General features: G+C 33.0%; 1 long non-coding RNA gene and 1 other non-coding gene across 7 annotated transcripts; one reads left to right on the top strand and one right to left on the bottom strand.

Moving 5' to 3' along the window:
- Window positions 1–6,084: 6,084 nt before the first annotated feature.
- Window positions 6,085–6,158, top strand: TRNAW-CCA (transfer RNA tryptophan (anticodon CCA)). The gene has a single exon. It is a non-coding gene; the product is annotated as a tRNA-Trp (tRNA).
- A 2,361-nt stretch (window positions 6,159–8,519) lies between these two features.
- LOC145165980 (uncharacterized) lies at window positions 8,520–20,945 on the bottom strand. Of its 6 annotated transcripts, XR_013740290.1 has the most exons (5): window positions 20,130–20,945; window positions 19,917–20,000; window positions 13,811–19,471; window positions 9,083–9,266; window positions 8,520–8,945 (listed from the first exon to the last, which is right to left on the bottom strand). It is a non-coding gene; the product is annotated as an uncharacterized LOC145165980 (long non-coding RNA). The 6 variants fall into 6 exon arrangements; XR_013740291.1 differs by lacking the exons at window positions 8,520–8,945; window positions 9,083–9,266 and having other exon boundaries at window positions 13,561–15,605; window positions 17,035–19,471; XR_013740292.1 differs by lacking the exons at window positions 8,520–8,945; window positions 9,083–9,266 and having other exon boundaries at window positions 13,561–17,473; window positions 19,316–19,471.
- Between the last annotated feature and the right edge of the window lie 1,492 nt (window positions 20,946–22,437).

The following is a 22,437-nucleotide window of genomic DNA, read 5'->3' as shown; positions in this document are numbered from 1 at the left end:
CTTTGTTTAATATGTGTAGGAACATCGGATTTAGTTTTCGACCCATTTTCAATCTTTGGTTATTTCGTTCATCATCAACATCTATGATTATTCAAAGACTTCATGTTGCATCAATTGAATGTGAAATTGATGCATCAACCCTTCGTCAAGTATTGTGAGGTTTATGTCTTGATCTCTATGTATGTATACTCTCGACTGTTTGGTGGTGGAATAATTGTTCCTAGTAGGTTTGATATGGTAGTTGTCCTTGGTTATTGGGAGTTCAGATGTTGGAGCGACGTTGTCCAGTTTTTCAGGTGTGCATGTGGCCTACGTAGAGTCCAGTTTTGTCATGTCGTTTCGGCTGGGTTGGTATTTGGATTGATTTGACTAGGGTGTTAGCAACATTTCTAGATAATTTTGGAATTCTTCTTCGAATTTGGAAGTTTTCTTGGTATATTTGCGTATTGGTGGGATCTGTTCAACTTCATTTAAGGTGCAAGATCTTGTTTTGGCTATTAGGAAAATGTTTCTATTAGCAGTTGAGGTTCGTCGTTTCGTACGGTCTGTTGGTAATTCACCCTTGAGTAAGATGATGTTAAGAATGAACACAGTCGTTCTGAGGAGTGTTGTGTTTTCTCCTAGGGGTGTGAAATGTCGTGTTTTCAAGTTACAACAAGCGTTCAATTGTCTATCTTATTTTCTAGTTGCGTGTGGCCATGTTTTCGGCTAATGATGCGTCGGTGGCAACATTGTAACATCTTGATGATGAGGTATTTTCAATTTTAACCCTATGTATGAAGGAATATTGCATTTTGACCCTTGTTCATGAGAAAGATTACTTAAATGGCCCATAGTGGCATTTTGGTGATTTTGGCAAAATACTTAGTATGTAGGTCGTACGTTGTGTATGTTGGGCGTACTGGGGCGGACCTTAGTACGCTGAGCGTACACCGTGTACGCAGGGCGTACGTGATGGATCCTCAAACCCTAAATTTTAGGGTTTGGTCCATATATAATCATCATTTAATCATCATTTCTCATTTCCCCATCAGCCTCCACCTGAGAAAACGTCCCTCTAGCTAACCCTAAGTGAGAAAAGTGCATTTTGAGCTCATCTTTGTGTTTTGGTGGTATTCTAGAAGAAGAAGAAGAAGGTGGTGGTGGGAAGACTTTGGAGCTTGGAAGCAACTTGGATATGGGATTTTCTCCTTGCTAGCAACCTCCAGGAGGTAAAAAGCTCATAGCTTGATCATCTTATCTTATAGATCTAGCCATTTCTTCATTTAGGGCATTTTTGGTCCCAACTATGATGATTCTTGAGCAAGACATGCTCTTAGTCGAATAAGTCGTCCTTTTAGATCTAAATGAGGGGTATTGAGTCATAAAAATGTGGTCTTGATGCTTAGTTTTTCCCCATGCATGCTCTAGAAGGTCTTAAGGTGTTAAGAAGTTGGGATTTTGTGTATTATGCACTTAATGGGCATGCAAAGTCATAAAGTTGTAAACTTTATGACTATTAGTGGTATTTTGGGCTTGGATCTGGGTTTTGGACGTGAGGGATTAATGGAATAAGCTCTTAATGGAGTTATAGGACTGGGTTGCGTACGATGGGCGTACCTGGTGGTACGATGCGCGCACGCGGTCAGCGCCCCATTTTTGGTCAACATCAGAGAATGTTGGGCATACTCTCTTGGTATGTGGGTCGTGGGGCGTACTCTGCTGGGAAGAAAGTTTGACTTTTGGACATTGACCGTTGACTTTGACTTTGACCAGGGTTGACCAAGTTTGATATGGATCGGTAACAATTTTGGCATCTAATAAAATCAGATTCTTAATAAAAATGATCTCCAAAACATCTAATTTCATATAATTGAGCATATAGCCTTTTGTTATATATAGATATCTCAAAATCCATTTGGCTACTTTCTTATGATCCAAACTTGGGTTGCGTAGATATCTGCCCAAAACCAAAAAGATAAATTTACTCCCACTTAATCTGTGATACACAAAATCATCTACTGTATTTACCTCAAAACCAAAAAAATATAATAAATTGATGAAAAATGTGGTACCACGTATAGGATATCCAAAGTTGAGGTTGTTGAGTTTATGTATTCAGAATAGGAGATTGAATAACATTGTCGATCATTGATTCATAATTTGCATACTATCGAAAGCAATGATAGGAATCAAGATTGATTCCTCCCTAAGGACAATGTTTTAACCTTGTTTCTCCCCCAAACTCAACATCCTCAAAGAATGTTTCTCTATCCAAATGCAAGGTCAATATCCATGCAATTGAGAACAAACATAATGTCGCCATTCCATTCCTTAAAGTTAATCTCATTGAGTACATGAATCATAAATGTGATCAATGTTAGCAGATATAATACCATAATTCAAATTTGTTGCTTTGAGAACATTAGCAAAACTATTTTTATGCACATTAATCCATAAACCGTAATCAATAAATTCAATTTATGACATATTTACAAGATATCAACACAACATTAATATCAAGTCTTTGGACAATAATACTAACTTGCAAGAGATATCCTTGTTTTGGTGATAAACATTGACAATAAATCATATCAATTAACAAACCCTCTTTGAATTGACGTATTGATCATATGGAACCAAAAAAATCGACATATGTTTATCACCACATATGTGTTTATCCGGCCAAGTATCATCCCACCTTTGGTCGGTCAATTAACAAACACATAAACTATAAAATTTAATAATAATAATTGACAATAAATCATGTCCATTAATAAACTCTTATTTGGATTGACTTATTAATGACATATAACCTAAAAATTGTCTCATACTTATCACCAAAAATGTATTATCCCGTCAAATATTAACCTACATTTGGGTCGATTAATATCCGCATTAATAAACACACAAAAAAAATACTCGAACATTTAAGTTCTCTAATTAATTTTCACAAAAAAAAATCACTTTTGTGACGTATTGTGTCAATTAATATACTTTAAAAATAAATAGCATGTCATATCTTTAAGTTATTGATAACCAAAAATAAAAGACAACCGTATATGAAATGATGTCAAATTAATATAACAAAAGATGTTATCAAATAATTTCGTTAAATGCCCGAAAACAATTGAGGCCAATTAGATTATGAAGATAATGACATCAACATAGTTGTATTCAGAAAAGACAACAATAAAATAAAATCAAAATCTATCATAATGTAATCCCCATATAATCTTACGTGCTAAAAAAATTGATCCTTATGAAAAATAAAGGAAAACAAAATTTGCTAATGCCATAAAAACATATATGGCTAATCAGCAAGAAATATCTGATTAATTAATTCATTTAGTTTAACCACAATGAGAATCTCACATACCTTTCATATAGTCTGGTTTCATATATGTACTTATAACAAAAAGAAAAAAAAAAAAAAAACTTATCAGTATTTTATTAAAGAAGGAAAAGGGCACACATAGTTTGATAGTTACATCAAATATGCACCTTATATACAAATTGTCTGCCGTACTGGAATTTTAAGAAAAATAAAGCAAGATGTCGATTTATAGTTGACAACTCAAACGAAAAGTTGCTAAATAGTACAAGCAAATTGAAGATTTAAGTAAAATAATGATTCAATAGTACAAGCAAAAGGTGATATACATATGCTTGCTTTGATTCAATAGAATTAACTTTTTTTTTAAACAAACAAATACGACATATATTTGTATATTTTAAATTCACAAGTAACAATTCACATTAAACCATAGAGGTTGAATAATGAAAACCCTATTAAAATGTACTCTCACTATTTTTTCTCTCCTCATCCATGAATTAGAAACATCATGAAAACCAAGAAAAGAGTCATATTAATGTAACCAGGAAAGAACAGGTATGTGAAATTCGCAAACTAAATTATGAGATCTGAAACCAACTAAAAATATTTTATAGATCTTAAACCAACAAAAAAGTTTCTACTAACAGATTGAAGTCGGCTCGGATACCAATTATTGGTTATTTTGATAACCAAACATAAACACGGAAGCATAAAGTTTGGATCTTCTCGAATCTGATTAAAATAAAAACTTGAGTAAATTACACGAATCGTCCCTCGTGCAAGTGCCAAATGACACGTTCAATCCCTATTTTTAAAAATTAACTCGGACCGTCCATTGTTTTATTTAACTTTACACGCTTCATCCCTCTGGACTTAAAAAGACTATTTTGCCCTTAATGATTTTTTTTTTTTTAATTTTCTTTTATTTGTTTATCTATTTTAAATTTAAAAAATAAATAAAAAATAACCATATCCACTTCATCCCTCAAACCTTTTCCCATTGCTTTCGTTAATTCATTCCCCCAGCTTTCATGAAACAAAATGACGAACATGAAGCCATCGATGTGAGCATGTCGCCGTCAACCTATGCCTTGCCGACCTGAAGCCATTGATCTCTCCTATAAACTTATCCTTCAAGCCATCGATTCTCACCTCAATCCATTCGGCATCAGTTGATTTTCCGATAGGCGATTCGATTTCTATTTTCTCCGTTCGAAATAAGCCACCACAGTAAGCCTAGATTCAAACTCTGATTGAGGGTTGTGTTTTTTCTTATTAGATTTGAGTAAACTGGTTTTGGGTTTTGGATTTAACCAAACTGATTTTGCCCTAATTCTTAGTAGATTTAGGTTTGTTGTTTTTCCAAGATTGTTTGAAGCGGGGATAGGGTGATGTGAGGGTAAATTTCCCTGTACGTGAGTTTTCAGTGGAGGTCGTTTTAGTAAATGATTGGATTTGATCCACGGATTGTGTATATTTTTGTGCGTTGTGTGTATATTTGTGTGTTTATTTGTGTTGTTCGATCAGAAACACACAAAGTGAAGGGGTTACAAGCTTCAGATTTGTGATTCACCATCGTTGTGTGTATATTTCGGATTTTTAAAAAGACCCACCACCATTGAAAAGGGCATTGTAGTCATTTTTAAAAAGACCCACCACCATTTTTCATCAAAAATGCATTTTTTATAGAAAAAATCTTTTTTTAAATATTAATTTCAAAATATATACAAAATATCCGTAGAACTAAAACAATAATTTATTTTGAATTCAACAAAAATATTGTATATGTTTCAAAATTAATATATAAAAAAAGAATTTTTCAGAAATATATTTTTTATGTATATTAATATTTTTTTTGTGTGCATATACCATGCATTTTAAAAAATAATGTGCATATGCATATGAACAAAATATTTTTTTTCAATTTTTTTTAAATGTTAAAGATTTAGCAAATGGTGATTTTTTGTATGTTTTTTTTGAAAAATATTATCTAGAAAAAAATTATCAAGTTCCTAGTGTTTTTTGTGTGTATTGTATATTTATGTGTAACTTTTTTTTTTAATATCACGACTCTTACGAGTTAAGTTACGAGTAAAAAACTTGTTTTTCTCGAGTGACGAGTTGACAAATGGTTTTATGGTTTTCTAGAGATCATTTTTGTGTAATGTCAGATGTCGGTTAGGAGTATGTTGTCTAGTTGTTCGTCCCATTTGGCACCTAGGCTTGTGGGCTCTTTTCTGGGTGGAAGCTGGCGGCGGGGCTTGCTTAACCGGATACACGGAATTGGGATCTCTGTCACATGCAAATCTTTCTATCGGGAAAGCCTTGCTTATTCAATTCATTCAAAGGGCTGATTATTTAGAACCCTGCTCATAAGATAAGTAAGAAAGCGTTGGTGGGATCGGCGGGATGATGATGAGTATCTAAATCAATAAAGACAAAAAAGAAGAAATGGCAAGAGAAATTGAATATCGATGGAGGTGCATTGCCGATGTGGAAAACAGGGCAGGGATTCTCTACAATGACACTGTAGACCAATTGAAAGGGATGTAGCGCAGCTTGGTAGCGCCTTTTTTTTTGGGTAAAAAATATCACGGGTTCCAATCCTGTCATCCCTACCTATTCTTCTCCTCTGGGCAGTCACGAGGGATCTATTGAGATCGATTCGGACATACATAATTTTCATTTTCTGAGACTATATGCATGTTTAGTATTGGGGGTACAAAAAGAAGCCTTTTCTTTTTAGTCGTATCTACTGTGATAAAAAAGCGTTCTTAGTTCAGTTCGGTAGAACGTGGGTCTCCAAAACCTGATGTCGTAGGTTCAAATCCTACAGAGCGTGATTCTGTTCTTGTTAGGTCTAATTAGAATTCAAGAACTTCACTCATTTGAACAGCAACCTTAATTGAACCTCCCGCGGATCAAAAAAAGGAGGAAGTCAATAAAAAAGAGATGTTAATGAATCAAAGGTCCAACTGATCGCCGCGTCTGTCTTGTAAATATGCAGTTACGAATAATCCAGCCAAAAAGTAATAGGAATTAGACCTAACACGATTAAAAATAGAAAAACTTCAATCATTTCTATTTATTTGAAAGGGGAAAAAATATAGGGTTCCAAACCTAAATAAACATCCGAATCGCCCATGAACCTCAATGACCAAGAATTGGCAATTGACGCGGGAAGGAACTCTAGAATACCTGGAATCTCACAGAAAGATTTCTTTTTGAAAATTGTTCATTCAATGAATTTCTAATAAGTCTTCCTCAGACCAATAAAGAGAGCTAGGGTTATAGTTGAAGCCACCAAAATAGAAATAAGTAGTTCTATTATAATAGGCATGAAGGAGCTAAATGAGATACGTTTTTATATAGTTATAATAACTAGAACTCTTTTAAAAAACTTACCTAAGTTTCCAGATACGAGGATAATAAAAAATACCAATTGACAGTTTGTTTTTGATTCATCAGTTATTAATATAAGGCACTAACAAAGATAGAGTGATAGAGGTATAAAAAAAAAACATCATCTGTTACATCTACTCATCCCACGATTACGAATCAACAGACCCCATTACCGAGATATGGCAACTCTTTTTTTTTAAGTCATAGTAATAATAACTGTGTCGTCTAACTTCATTCACAAAGAAATGGTGTAAGCGGAAGGGAAGGCGTGAATCCTCGATCCTAGCTAGTTTGATCTGTCGAAATAAGGTTCCCGGTTGGCTTTGTATGAAGAAGCCTCTCTTTCTAGCCCTAAGTGAGCCATAGATTGTGAGTGAGCTCTCGGGGAGTAGAGATCGAGCGTAGAATACCAGTGGAAAAATTCTTTCTTTATTTCAATTTTTGAAAGGAAAAAGCGGAAGAGACGCTTCTCGCAAGCAGCAACCATCCATAGCGAGAGAGATCCCTTGTCTTTGTCGCTCGACGTTAGGAGAGTCAAGGGGGAACGCCATACCTACATAGAAGAACCGTTGTTCGCTGACTTTCTAAGGTATAACCTTTCGCCCCCTACTGAAAAGGGGCAATTAGCTTTGCACCACTGATAGACTACTTAAGATTCAATTCAAAAGGCCCTACTTAGTTTCGCAAGCCTTTGTCATTGTCAGTCTACTAAGTAGGGCCTGAGGCCCTGTGAATCCGTAAATCTGTGGTTTCGAGTGATTTTAGGATAATGTAATTGGTTTTAAGGTTTTCTAGATCTACAAGTCTATGGGTCCTAAAATTGTATACTTTTGTGGCTTTTGTGACTATCCGAATTTGAAGAATGGTAGAATTTAAAAAAGCACAACTTACACTCACCGTTTTCTCCATGTAGATGTTTTATTCTTTTTTTGTAGTAATTGCACAATTATACTTTTTTATTGTTTAAAATGTCAATTTTTCTATTAACTCAGTTTTAACAAAAGAGAAAAAAAATACAAAAAAGGATAATTTTCCTTCCCAATTTAATTAACTTAATGAATTAACTATTTTTTAGTGTATATATATATATATATATATATATATATATATATATATATATATATATATATATATATATATATATATATATATATATATATATATAACTTTGTCTTTGTGAGACAAAGTTAATATAACTAAGGGTGCATTTCACATGAATAATGTACAAGCCTCTTTTTTGTAATTTTAAGTTTAACCCTTCAAGTGTGTATGATCAATCAGTTACAACCCTCTTTTTTGTAAAATCATATTTCTGATCCCATTACTTTTTAAAACTATTACTTTTACCTCTTCCACCTTCAATTTTGTAAAACTATCACTTTTACCCTTTAGTTTTCTTAACTTTCGTGTTTATCTTCGGTCACCCGTCGTGTGTGTGTGTGTATATATATATATATATATATATATATATATATATATATATATATATATATATATATATATATATATATATATATATATGATTTTCTCCTATCTACTTTATAAAATGCATTTTCCACCCTATATTTTTTTTAAATATTACTTTCACCCATCGACTTAAAACTTTGTAAAATATCACTAGTTCAATTAATTCTCACTTTTAATATGCAACAAAAACATATAAAAACTCGTGACAAAGCACGGGCTCAATTACCAGTTAAACTAAAAACCACTTTAGTTTCATCGGTATTGAAAAAAGGCAATATACATAATACCATGAGCATACTTTCAAAATTTTACAGATTTCACATGCACTTAATAAAGTACATAGCCGTTTTCGGCAAATTCATGGCTAAAAATTAAAAACGTAAAATTTTAAAAGAGATTGTCAACATTAATCAAAATACTGAAGAAGCTTTCCGTCCTTAGAAAATGGTTTGCCCGCATTATACAAATCTATAAAAAGACCAGGAAACCCGATTTTAAAATATTCATAGAAACCATTGGGGACCACCCACAACAGTTGTTGCAAATCTTCTGACTTCTCTTCATAGTGAGCATATAAGTTCCTTATCATTCGTAACAAACTATGTCCCAACTTTTGTATTTTTGGAGATTTCCAATCGAATTTCGTAGTTTGGAACGACAGGTTTCTGAAATTGCACGGTCTTGTGCATCTTTGAGAAAGGAGAGACATTTGTTGGGGTCCCAGAATTGAGGGTGTATCTTTACTTGTTTGGCTGTTGGTCTTGATAAGAAAAATATGTTTATCAACTCCAAGTTATTTTCATATTTGAATAGTAAACCAAAAAAATAGCTACTTTCACCATATTTTTATCATGTTGGAAATAATTTTACTTTCACCATACATTACACGGATCATACCTGAGGTTTGGATCATATTTGCAGAAGAGAATGGATAAGATCAAGAGCTTCCTGAATATGAACCACAATAGAATCTATAATTTTGTCGTCTTCAAAGATATTTTTGTCACGCGTATGTATATTCTCACCAAAAGGGTGTTTACCATCGGTACATCCGATGCTCGCCACCCTGAACTCCATGTACCTAAACCCGCGAATATCATAAAGATTAAAAACAGTTATTTAAGACATACAAGATATAGCAAACTAGTTCCTATTTTTTTCTTATTAAAACATTGTAATTTTTTATTTCCTTATTATAGCATGCCACCTTGGACCTACACATGTATAATATATTGGTGACGTGTCAAAAAGTTTAAAGTTCTTTTAAACTTTCCATATAAGATGAGATTTAGATCATCATTGATGAAATGGACATATCAAATGAAAGTAATAATTATTTTTATAAAAAACTGCCATTGCTCTCATCTTGGGTAAAAGTTTTTTTAAAACAGCTAATATGGACAGTTGTCATGCCATCATAATTCCAATCTCATTGCTAACATGGGTAAATTTTCTAGAGTTCAATGCTCAAATAAGGAATAATTTTGAAACTAAATAATAAAGAGTAATTGGAAACTATATTAACTTTTCTTGCATTTCCCCCTTCAAATATTAGTAAAGTAATCTCTCATAACGAAAAATATAAAAGGGCTTGCCTGTCGTGGTTTTGGTTAAAAACGTTTTATCAGCAGGTTGGTGTTCGCTGATATATCTGAGATTTTTGCCCTAATAGAATAAGCATCTTTTTATATGAAGACATTTCGAGGTTTTAGATCACGTTGAATGATTTTATGATCATGTAAATGTGCGATTCTTTGACTACATCCCTACATTTTATATCACCAAAAACATTGGTTAAAGTTAAGCGGGTAAGCTATATATGAGTGTTTCTATTTTACTTAATGCAGAAAGAACGACTTAATAGAGAAAGTCAAGGAAATGAGGCCTTCCCCATTAAGTCCTAACTTTCTTAAAAAAAAAATCTCTTGTTTGTTTTTTGGGGTAAATGCAAGAAAAAACAATGCACTTTAAGTTATTTGCTTTTTATTTCTTGCTATTATAGCATTGTACATTAAAAAATATACCAAATTATAACAATGGCAAATACAAAACTGCTATAATTGAGTTAAATTTTCAAAATACAATGTCCAAATAAGAAGAAAAAAAATTGTAAGTACATTGTTATAATTGGGTAATTACTTTAAAAGAAGAGTGTATTATTATGGAAAAAATGAAAGTATGATATAATAAAAGCAATGAAAAGGATGCTATAATACACAAATAAATGAAAATACATTGTCTTTTTTTTCCCATATTTGCCATGAATTTCAAAATGTCTTTTAAGCATCACTATCCGGTACAATTTAATGAAAGGAAAAAAAATATGGACCAACCTTATTAGTCTCAAAATGAATAACTGATGTCATTTGAACTCCCATTAGTCTCTATTCTCAATTTCCGCTAAACCTCTGAATTATTAATCAAATCACGGAGGCTACATTCACATATCTTTAAAGTGATATAGATGAAATGTTGATCATATTCAACTCTATAACAAATAACAACATTAGAATGTTGACCATCTACATTAAGATTTTGAAGCTTTTTCTTTGCAATATCAAGATACATGTTCACAACCTTTTTACTGTCACAGCTCTATGATGATACACCCCATGGAATACAATAGTCCCGTTATTATCCGCCCAAAGTTTTGTTTTAAAAAGTAATAAATTCCTAATAGAGCTTACATTACCATCATCTGCATGATCATCAATATGATTTGGAAAACTTTCGTGCAGCACGTATGGTACTCTATCTAACAGTATCTGCTAGTGTGTAACCTTTATTTGTCATTCATCCTTCAACTTTCTTACGACTGCAAGAGTTGATTCGACTTTAGTATCGACTTTTGTCTCTTACTGTCACTCTAGTATCAACTTTTGTCACTCCAATATCGACTTCTGGTGCGGTTAGAAAACATGTTGTCTTTCATTTACCAAAAGTGAGGAAATGTCAATTTCCTATCTGAATATTTGACCCCGTCCATATTGGAAATCTACTTCGATTTGAGGAATAAGGTATTGAATAGTATCATTACCATCCAATGGTGAAAGTAAACGAAGGATAATTCTACCACAATAACATAAAACCACATATGATCGGTTAGTTCATAGAACATAAAACACAGTAAATATATGTAAGAACAAAGAGTTTACCTGTCAGATGCAGAATTAGCTAGGGCTGACAAAATTGTATCATGGAAAACCAACCAACATGTTACCAACCGAACCAATAAACTTGGTAGCCAATATATTTGGTAGCCAACATGTTTGGTTGGTAGTACCGTACCAATTGATCAATGTTGGTACGGTAATGGTACAAAAATTTGAATACCATGGTAATACCGTACCAACCAATTCATTTATTATATATATATATATATATATATATATATATATATATATATATATCAATGAAATCGTATATTTCAACTATTAATTGTGTTTAGTGTTTACAGTTTTAATAACATTATATTAGTCATTTGATTGTATTAGTCGATAGTTATTATCACGTTAAAGCACAAAATTAAAACGTTACTTTAGCGTTACTTTAGTATAATTCTTTTGTAAAAAAAAGAACTACGTAACTAATTTCTATACTAAACATTAAAATCCCGATGTCTTTATTTTTAGTAGAATTCTTTTGTAAACAAAAAGAACTACGTAACTAATTTCTATACTAAACATCAAAATCCCGGTGTCTTTGTTTATTTTTAAATGTTACAATAGAAAATTAAAAGAAGTTGGTATATACCATTACCAATTTGTACCAACCAAGCATGTTGGTAGCCAAATAAATTGGTACCAAGTATACATGGTACGGTACCGGTAGAAATTTTTTTATATCAATTATAGTTGGTACGGTACACGGTTTAGAGAAAAATGAATTGGTACCGTACCAATTCCACCCCTAGAATTAGCATCAAAAGTGAACTCAATAATGTGTTTATCTGAGTCTTCTTTAGTGTGTTTGATCTTCAATGTTTCTCTATTAATAGAGTTCACAAAGAAAGGTTGAAGATTAAGCACACAAAAGAAGACTCGGATAAACATATTATTGGATAAACATATTATTGAGTTCACTTTTGATGTCAATGTTAATGTTGCATCTGCAGGTAAACTCTTTGTTCTTAAATATATTTACTGTGTTTTATGAACTGACCGATCATATGTGGTTTTATGTTTTAGTGGCAGAATTATTGTTTAATTTCACCATTGGATGGTAATGATACTATTTAGTTCCTTATTCCTCAAATCGAAGTAGATTGCTAACATGGAGGGGTCAAATATTCAGATATGAAATGGACAGTTCCTCATTTTTGGTAAATGAAAGACAAATATGTTTGTTAGAAATTGAAGCAACAGGTTTTCTGACCACACCAGAAGTCGATATTGGAGTGACAAAAGTCGATACTAGAGTGACAAAAGTCGATATCGGAGTGGAATCAACACTTGCAGTGGTAAGAAAGTTGAAGGATGAATGACTTGTTACACACGAGCAGATACTGTTAGATAGAGTACGATATGTGTTACACGAAAGTTTTCCAAATCATATTGAGGACCATGCAGATGATGGTAATGTAACATAACTAAGAATTTGTTACTTTGTAAACCAAAACTTAGGGAGGGTAGTAATGGAACTATCGTATTCCATGGGGTGTATCATCATAGAGTTGTGGCAGTAAAAATGGTTGTGTACAGGTATCTTGATATTGCAAAGAAAGAGCTTCAAAATCTTAATGTAGGTGGTTAACATTCTAATGTTGTTACTTGTTATAGAGTTGAATATGATCAACATTTTGTCTGTATCGCTTTGTAGATATGTGAATGCGGCCTCCACAATTTGATTAAGAATTTAGCGGTTCATCGGAAACTATGAATAAAGACTAATAGGAGTTCAAATGACATCAGCTATTCAATCATGCCAGTGTTATCGATAGCGATATCAAGGTAATAGCGACAACCTACCTATATGCTACGTAGCGATAGCGATGGAATAGCGACAGCTATTTCATTTTAGCGATTGCCTATTAAAAAATTAATACTATTTATACTACCTTCACCTATTTAACAACTATAACTAATAAATAAGCTAAAAACCAATACTAGTGGCTCAAATAAGTTCTAAAACATGAATATTAAATAACTGATTCACAATAAGCATTCAAATTATAACCGAGAAGAATAGAAATTGTAAGTACATAGGTGTACAACAAAGAAAGAAACAAAGTGTAAAAGAATCTAGAACAAAAATCTTTGAAGCTGATATGGAGAGAAGGAGCAGTGCAAGAAAACTTTCCTTTATCACACTACTTGGCATCAAACTACATGAATAATAGAAAACTTTGCTCCTATTTGTTTTAATAACATTTAACATAAAAACAAAAATTCAAGTTTCCTTAAAAACAGAACTTCTAACACTTCAAACCAAAATTCCAACAACTAATACTTCAAACAGGGAAGCAAACTGGAACAAAAGTGGTAACATTGGAATTGTGGTATAAGCAATTGAAGGAATTGTAGAATAGGAGTATAGAAATATGGAATATATTATCAATTGAATGTATTAGAAGCATTAATCATAGCATTAGAATTCAGAAACTAAATCGAAGAGGTGAAGCACAACCTTTTTTTTCCGATCAATGGCTTTCCTGCCAATCTCCAAATCGGCGATCCAAACACCAAATTGGCGATCCCAAATGCAAAATTGGCAATCCCAATCAATAATTAGACCAATTCCGATCAGTAAAAACATGTTCCGGCAATCAATTTTGCCATTTTATAAAAAAATCGATTTAATTAAAAAAACATTATATCGCTACGTTGCTATTACCTCGCTATAAACCCCATAGCGACACACCAACGCCTCGCCTCACTAATCGCAATAGTGATCGCTATGATCGCTATTGACAACACTGAATCTTGCTGAGACTAATGAGGTTAGGCCGTATTTTTTTTCTTTCATTAAGTTGTATCGGATAGTAATGCTTAAAAGACATTTTGAAATTCATAGCAAAATGGGAAAAAAGGAATGTATTTTCATTTATTTGTGTATTATAGCATTCTTTTCATTGCGTTCTATTAGAACATCTAACTTTCATTTTTTTCCATAATAATACACTGTTCGTCTAAAGTAATTACCCAATTATAGCATTGTACTTACATTTTTATCTTCTTATTTGGATATTGTACTTTGAAATTTTAACTCAATTATAGCAGTTTTGTATTTGCCATTGTTATAATTTGATAGATTTTTCAATGAACAATGTTGTAATAACAAGAAATGAAAAGCAAATAACTTAAAGTGCATTGTTGTTTCTTGCATTTACCCCAAAAACAAACGGAATTTTTTTTAAGAAAGTTGGGACTTAATGGGGAAGGCCTCATTTCTTTGGTTCTCTATTAAGTCATTCTTTCTATATTTAGTAAAATAGAAACACTCGTATGTAGCTTTACCAGTTTAACTTTAACCAATATTTTTGGTGATAAAAACTGCAGGACATAGTCAAAGAATCGCACATTTACATCAACTTAGAACCATTCACCGTGATCTAAAGCCTCGAAATTTCTTAATACAGAAAGATGCTTCTTCTATTTAGGGCAAAAATCTCAGATATGGGCATCAGCCAACGCCTACCTGTTGATAAAATTTTTTTAAGCAAAACCACAACAAGCAAGGCCTTTTATATTTTTCATTATGAGTTTTAATAAGAAAAAAAATGAAAGTACGATATTGTAATATAAATAAATGAGAAGGATGCTATAATACACAAATTAATTAAAGTAAATTGCAAGATATAGCAAAGTATTTTTGTTCTTATTAAAGAATTGTACTTTTTTCTTTCCTTATTACAACATGCCAGTTCGGAGACACACATGTATAATATATTGGTGACGTGTTATTGTTGATTGAATGGACATATAAAATGAAAGCAATAATTATTTTTATAAAAACTGTCCTCTCATATTAGGTAAAACTTTATTATGGACAATTCTTTATAATAAAAAACGTAATACTTTTTTTTACACGTCAGCATAATATCACACATGTGCATCCTATATTGTGCCATGCCATCATAATTCCAATCTCATAGCTAACATGGGTAATTTTTCTACAATGCTCGAATAAGGAATAATATTGAAAGTATATAATAAAGAGTAATTGGAAACTATATTTACTTTTTTTGCATTCTCCCCCTTCAAATATTAGTAATCTCTCATAACGAAAAATATAAAAGGGTTTGCCTGTTGTGGTTTTGGTTAAAGAAGATTTATCAGCAGATAGGAGTTTGCTCATGTCCATATATAAGATTTTTGACCTAATAAAAGAAGCATTTGTATGTATTAAGACATTTCCAGGCTTTAGATCATTGTGAATGATTCCACGTCTATGTAAATATGTGAGTCCTTTGACTGTATCCCTGCAGTTTATATCACCAAAAACATAGACTTGATAAGTTGTTTCTTATTTATTTAACTGGGACATTGGTTAAAGTTAAACAGGTAAACTATATACAAGTTTCTGTTCTACTTAACGCAAAAAGAACGAGTTTAAAGTGTTCCCCCATTAAGTAAGTCCTAACATTTTTACAAATTTTCGCTTGTTTGTTTTTGGGTAAATGCAAGAAACAGCAATACACTTTAATTTATCTGCTTTTTATTTATTGCTATTACATCATTGTATATTGAAGATTTTACCAAATTATAGCAATGGCAAAATAAAAACAATTTTCACTGCTATAACTGAGTTAATTTTTCAAAGTACAATGTCCTAACAAGAAACAAAATGTAAGGTACAATGATATAATTGATTAATTTCTTTAAAAGAACGGAGTTTTAATAAGGAAAAAATGAAAATACGATGTTGTAACAAAAAGAAATGAGAATGATGCTATAATACACAAATTAATTAAAGTACATTGCTTTTAACCCCTATTTGTCGTGAATTTCTCAATATCTGTTAAGCATCACGTATCCGGACAATACAACTTAATAAAATAAAAAACATGGTCTAACCTCATTAGTTTCAAGAAAACTGATGAAGGTCAATTATATGTCGATTTTAAATCCATACCCTTAAAACCCTTCTTTATCCGTAGTCACGTAAATTATCGGTTGGACTTACAAAATACTATAAACTACAGTTGCATCTCTCAAAAAAAATATAAGTGAAATCTTGATTACACACCATAGCAAGATACGTAACAATGTTAAGGTGTTGATCAGACCCAATATGATTGATAATCTCTTTATGTGTCAGATTATGCTGCATATCACTGACATCATGCTCTGTATCACTATTCACTACCCTTTTCACAGCAACATTCATCGACTCATACATCCTCTCGTATACGATGGTGCCATTACTACCAACCTCGAGTATTGTATCAGAAACCCATAAGTTCCCAGCTTTGAGTTTTTTAACAACAAAACTAGGACCATTGTTGGTATGAGTTCCAACTAGATTACACAATGAATATATTACTCCATCTACTTCCATTTATTGGCTTATAACCACAACATGTCATTCACCCTCCTCCTTAAATATATATGCTAAAGTAAAATAATTTGCAGTTAATTTGTAAACTTCTCTTGTTACACCTGCAAATCCTACTGCAAAAATTGATAACTGACATGCCTTTTCTTCAAAGTTGACAAAGTCAATTCGTATCTCTAATATTTGACCACATCCATGTGAGGTATTTACAGGTATTAGTTGTGATTTTAGGAATTAAATCTTCTTTTGTACCCAATTTCACAATTCTAAGAATAATTCTGCCACGATAACAACATAAAATCATGTTCAAACATAAAAAATATGCAATGTTTATGTAAGAATATTGACTTTACCTGCTAGCTGCAGCATATACATCAACAGTGAACTCAATAGCATATTTTTTCGGGTCTTCTTATTCGACCACCACTATCTTCAAGGTTTTCTTGTTTAAAGCCACCACAAGTTCACTCCCATCACAAGGGGGCATAGTCTGTGATAAGTTTAGAGCAGAAAGCAATGTGGTTCCTATTTAAGTGAAACCGAGAAAAATAAAATTGTTAAAATTACTAGTTGTGGGTCAGGTCGTATGTAGTGTTGTAAAACTCGGATAACTTGGCCTAGTACTCCACAAATTGCCTCCTAACTGGGATTAATCAGATGGTTCATGCAAAAGAGTTGCATGGTGGTTTTGATTTTTGAGTGTTGCCTCGCCCGCTCGACCCACCATCGTGTTTTGACTTCTTTACAAAATCATTTTGTCATCCTTGCCCATTATCCAACTGAGATTAAGACCTTGATCAAAAGAAAACATAACAGATCATGTGAAGTCAAATGCAGAGACTTGTGATTTTAATGAAATGGTTCAAGAACATCAATGACGTATATAACTGCTAATGATCTTAAAAGGCCTATGATGATCGCAAGCATAAGTCAATCTCATATTTGACAATTGTTTTGGGGAATACTTTTGGGTCACCCTAACCCAAACCACCTGGACAAGTGGTGTGAGTTCCCTGCACATTTTCCATTATCACAAGCATAAGTCAATCTCATATTTGACATTGCCGAGATTATATAGGTCAATAGACATTATAAATAAAATCAAAATTTGTTCAACAATTTATGTCGTTTTTAGTACCCTCTTTGTTGATGATCATTGGTCTTTTAAGATCATTAGCAGTTATATAAGTCATTGATGTTCTTGACCCATTTCATTTTAAATCACAAGTCTCTGCATTTGAGTTCACATGATTTGTTATGTTTTCTTTTGATCAAGGTCTTAATCTCAGTTAGATAATGGGCAAGGATGACAAAATGATTTTGTAAAGAATAAGTCAAAACACGGTGTTAGGTCGGGGAGGGAACACTCAAAAGTCAAAACCATCATTCAATTCCCTTGCATGAACCATCTGATCAATCCCAATTAGGAGGTAACTTCTGGAGTACTCGGCCAAGTTATCTGAGTTTTACAACGCTACATACAACCTGACCCACAACTAGTAAGTTTAACAATTTTATTTTTCTCGGTTTCACTTAAATAGGAACCGCCTTGCTTTCTACTCTAGACTCGTCACGGGCTATGCTCCCTTGTGATGAGAGTGAACCTTTGATAGCTTTAAACAAGGAAACCTTGAAGATAGTGGTGGTCGAATAAGAAGTCCTGGAAAAATATCCTATTGAGTTCACTGTTGATGTATATGCTGCAGCTAGCAGGTAAAGTCAATATTCTTATATAACCATTGCACACTTTTTATGTTTGAACTTATGATTTTATGTTGTTCTCGTGATAGAAATTGTGAAATTGGGTACAAAAGCTTTTATTCTTAAAATCACAGTAAGTAAATACCTCACAGGGATGTGGTCAAATATTAGAGGCAGGAATTGACTTTGCCAACTTTGAAGAAAAGGCATGTCGGTTATCAATTTTTGCAATGGATTTGCAGACGTAACAGGAGGAGAGGTTTACAAATTAACTGCAAATTATTTTACTTTAGCATATATATTTAAGGAGGAGAGTGAATGACATGTTGTGGTTATAAGCCAATAAATGGAAGTAGATGGAGTAATATATTCATTGTGTAATCTAATTGGAACTCATACCAACAATGGTCCTGGTTTTGTTGTTAAAAAACTCAAAGTTGGGAACTTATGGGTTTCTGATACAATACTCGAAGATGGTAGTAATGGCACCATCGTATACGAGAGGATGTATGAGTCAATGAATGTTGCCGTGAAAAGGGTAGTGAATAATGATACGGAGCATGATGTCAGTTATATGCAGCATAATCTGGCACATAAAGAGATTATCAATCATATTGTGTCTAATCAACACCCTAACATTGTTACGTATTTTGCTATGATGTGTAATCAAGATTTCACTTATATTTTTTTTTGAGAGATGCAAGTGTAGTTTACAGTATTTTGTAAGTCCAGCCGATAATTTACGTGACTACGGCTAAAGAAGGGTTTTAAAGGTATGGATTTAAAATCGACACATAACCGGCCTTCATCAGTTTTCTTGAAACTAATGAGGTTAGACCGTGTTTTTTATTTTATTAAGTTGTATTGTCCGGATCCGTGATGCTTAACAGATATTGAGAAATTCATAAGAAATAGGGGTTAAAAGCAACGTACTTTAATTAATTTGCGTATTATAGCATCATTCGGATGTATCCACTTTGTCTGGTGTTGGAAGTGCAACACCAACTTCAACCATTGTAGAAGAATGGAATATTGTGAGACGGTGAACAGAACGAAGACGTTTAACTCTCAACACTTCAAGTTAAAAACCTGTAAAATGCATACAAGATAGTAGCATGTCAGGCATATATTTAATAATGTAGCTAAGCGAATAACTGAATGGATGAATGTTCGAAACGCTTTTTGTACTTACATGCACAAGAATTTTAAAGGCTAAAAGGTTTCATGTACAAAATTTAGAAAGAAATGTAAGTGAAAGTTCAAACAAGTAAGCACAATTCACACATAAGGGACTCTTACAAGCCGGCCTCTATCAGATTTTAATAAGAATTACAGCAAGTTCTTGACTAGCCAAATGAATGTAAATTGAATAGGACACTATATAACGACAAATTCTACATCAAATAAAGTGATAACAACAAACAAAACAAGTTGAAAGTAAAATAAACCAATTGAAGTTTCAAGGTCAAAATGTAGGTCTGGTTTTTAACAAATAGGAGATCAGATGATGAACCTAAGAACAATATGTACTGACCTCAGGAACATGTTTGTTGATGGGTACTTGAAATAGATCGACGGGGTCGCAAGAGATCCACTTCCGAATAAATAACAATGGGATCTGTAATATGAATGAAAAAGAGAAATGTACGGATTCAAATGGAGAATTCCTTTCTTTGTATTACTGTAAATGAAGAGGGAAGTAACAGATGCAAAAAAATCGAGAACAGAACAGGTTATTGAATCTTACCAAGTAAAAAAGCGAGAACTACATATTATAGAACATAACAGGACTAGGTTAATCGGTATTGTGACCGCATGACGATTGAAGTTTCGATTGAACAGATTGAAGCTTCGACTTTCACGAGAGTGACAACTAGAAGAAAAGAGAGTAGTGTAGGATCTGTAATATGAATGAAAAAGAGAAATGTTAGGGGCTGTTTGATGCACCTTCTGACTGGGTTCAATGCTTGGACTCGATCAGAAATCTCCAGTCCGTGTGTTTGTTTTTCTACTGCAGTCTTGACTCGGTCCAAAATGCTGATTCGGTCCTTGTTTTTGTGCTGATTCAGTCCATAGGAAAAACATTGCTGACTGGGGCAGATTGATGAAAAATACGCGCTTTACCCTCTACCGGCGTCGCTCTTTCAACCTCCCACCTCGTTCCTTCCGGTCTCCCAGATCGCTCCTCCTCCAGAAGTGGTATGATTTTTCCCGTTTTGACCTAATCGACAGGTTAGCAGTTCTTGTCTCTCTGTAAAATTGATTATTTGAAATCGATTTCTTCATATGCTTGAAATCGATACATCTGAAATCGATTTTCCAATGTACAGATACTAAAACTAAAGACCTAAGTTTTGATTTTCTCTATGAATCGGGATTTGATGATGTGAATTGGCGATGAACAAAAACAAATAGAAAAAGAGAGATGCAGATCTTTAAGTAATTAGAAGCCCAACATCGATGGCGATTGCGAGTAGAATCAATGATTTAGGGAGAGAGAAACGATATGTATAAAGGTAGATATTTGGGTGTTTGGTCTCAAAGAGATGATTTTGCTGTCATATGTGCGTCCTCAAGTCTTTAACTAAGCTTTTGCTTTTTTAGCACTTTAATTATTATATACTTTTTAGATTTTAGACTATTAATATGGAAATTACGTTAGATTTAATTGGATTGAGATGTGAGATATTGATTAAATTAATGATCATATTTTTACGAATCAAATTGTTTAATTGTTATATTTCTTAATAACACGTCATCTAATAAAATGATATTTGTAATTTATTTTAATATATTTGATCTTTTACTAATAAATGGATTATTATAAAAAAAAAATATTGTTTAGGGGTAATATAGTCATTTTACATAGTCAGTTGGATTCAAAATCAAAGAACAAGTTTCAGTCAGAAGATAACTCAGTCAGAGATTCTAACCCAGTCAGCTTCTAACTCAGGTCGGTAACAAGGTATAAGTTCTTTTTTTTCCTTTTTTTTTTAAATAAAATCACCAAAATATAAAAGTTAAATATATATTTTTTTAAAAATGCGGGTACCCGTCGGTACCGGTTTCGGTTAACCGCCGGTTCTGGGTACCCGGTATTGGAACCGGAACCGACGGGTATCCAGCGGGTAACAGTTTTTTAAAAATGAGAATTGGAACCGGAACCACTTAAAGCGGTTCCGAAACTTCGAGAACTGGAACCGGAACCGCTTAAGGCAGTTCAATTTTCAAAACTAGCAGTTCCGATGCAGTTCCGGTTCTGAAAAGCAGCTACCCGCTTCCGTTGCTCATCCCTATTTTCAATCGACAATAAAAACTTATCAATATGCCTTCAGTTCTAGAGAACTACAATGTAAGTTGTACAATCTTGATCCAATGCTAAACGTTTGAAAATTTGGTCATTTCCTCACAACACGATTCTAATAATCAAACAGTCATTTCCGATTCTAATAATCAAACTGTCACTTTTCTTGGATGACCATTGACCATCTCCAAAACATAGTACATCACGCAATAAAAGTTGTACATTTACATGAATTTGTTGTTTTTATCAATTACATGATTGTTATCAAAACAAATTCTATGAAGTATCACATAAACCATCGATCAATTATTAGACAAATGGAATACAACATTCCAACAATAAAAAAGAAAAAAAATCAAACGACAATGACTTCCAGGTGAAAATAAACCCTATCAAGAGTAGAAAAAACCCTAAATTTCTACCTGAAATCGTCAAGCACAAAATTCCTATTTACCTTAAAAGAAGAAAGTGAAGGGCGATAGGAAGGTAGGGTTTTTTTTTAGTCCTGCTTGTTTGCTAGGGGTTTTTTTACCGTTTAGGGTTTTAAATAATGAACTATGAAGCGTCGTGTTCTAGAGTTTAAATTTTAAAGAGGGATGAGGAAAGGGAAGGGAGGGGAAAGAAAGGGAAGAAGATGGAATGAGAACGAGGAGATAGATGCGTTTTCGAGTTGAAGGGAAAGGAAAGAAAGTTCAATGTCAAATGACGTTTTTACCCCTGTTTAGGGTTCATCGGCTTCGATGCTTCATTA

Source organism: Lactuca virosa, chromosome 3, assembly GCF_052849685.1.
Source record: "Lactuca virosa cultivar CGN04683 chromosome 3, Lactuca_virosa_CGN04683_v6, whole genome shotgun sequence".
NCBI lineage: Eukaryota > Viridiplantae > Streptophyta > Magnoliopsida > Asterales > Asteraceae > Lactuca > Lactuca virosa.
Note: the sequence above shows the minus strand (reverse complement) of the source record. Positions and strands in the feature narration are given on the sequence as shown.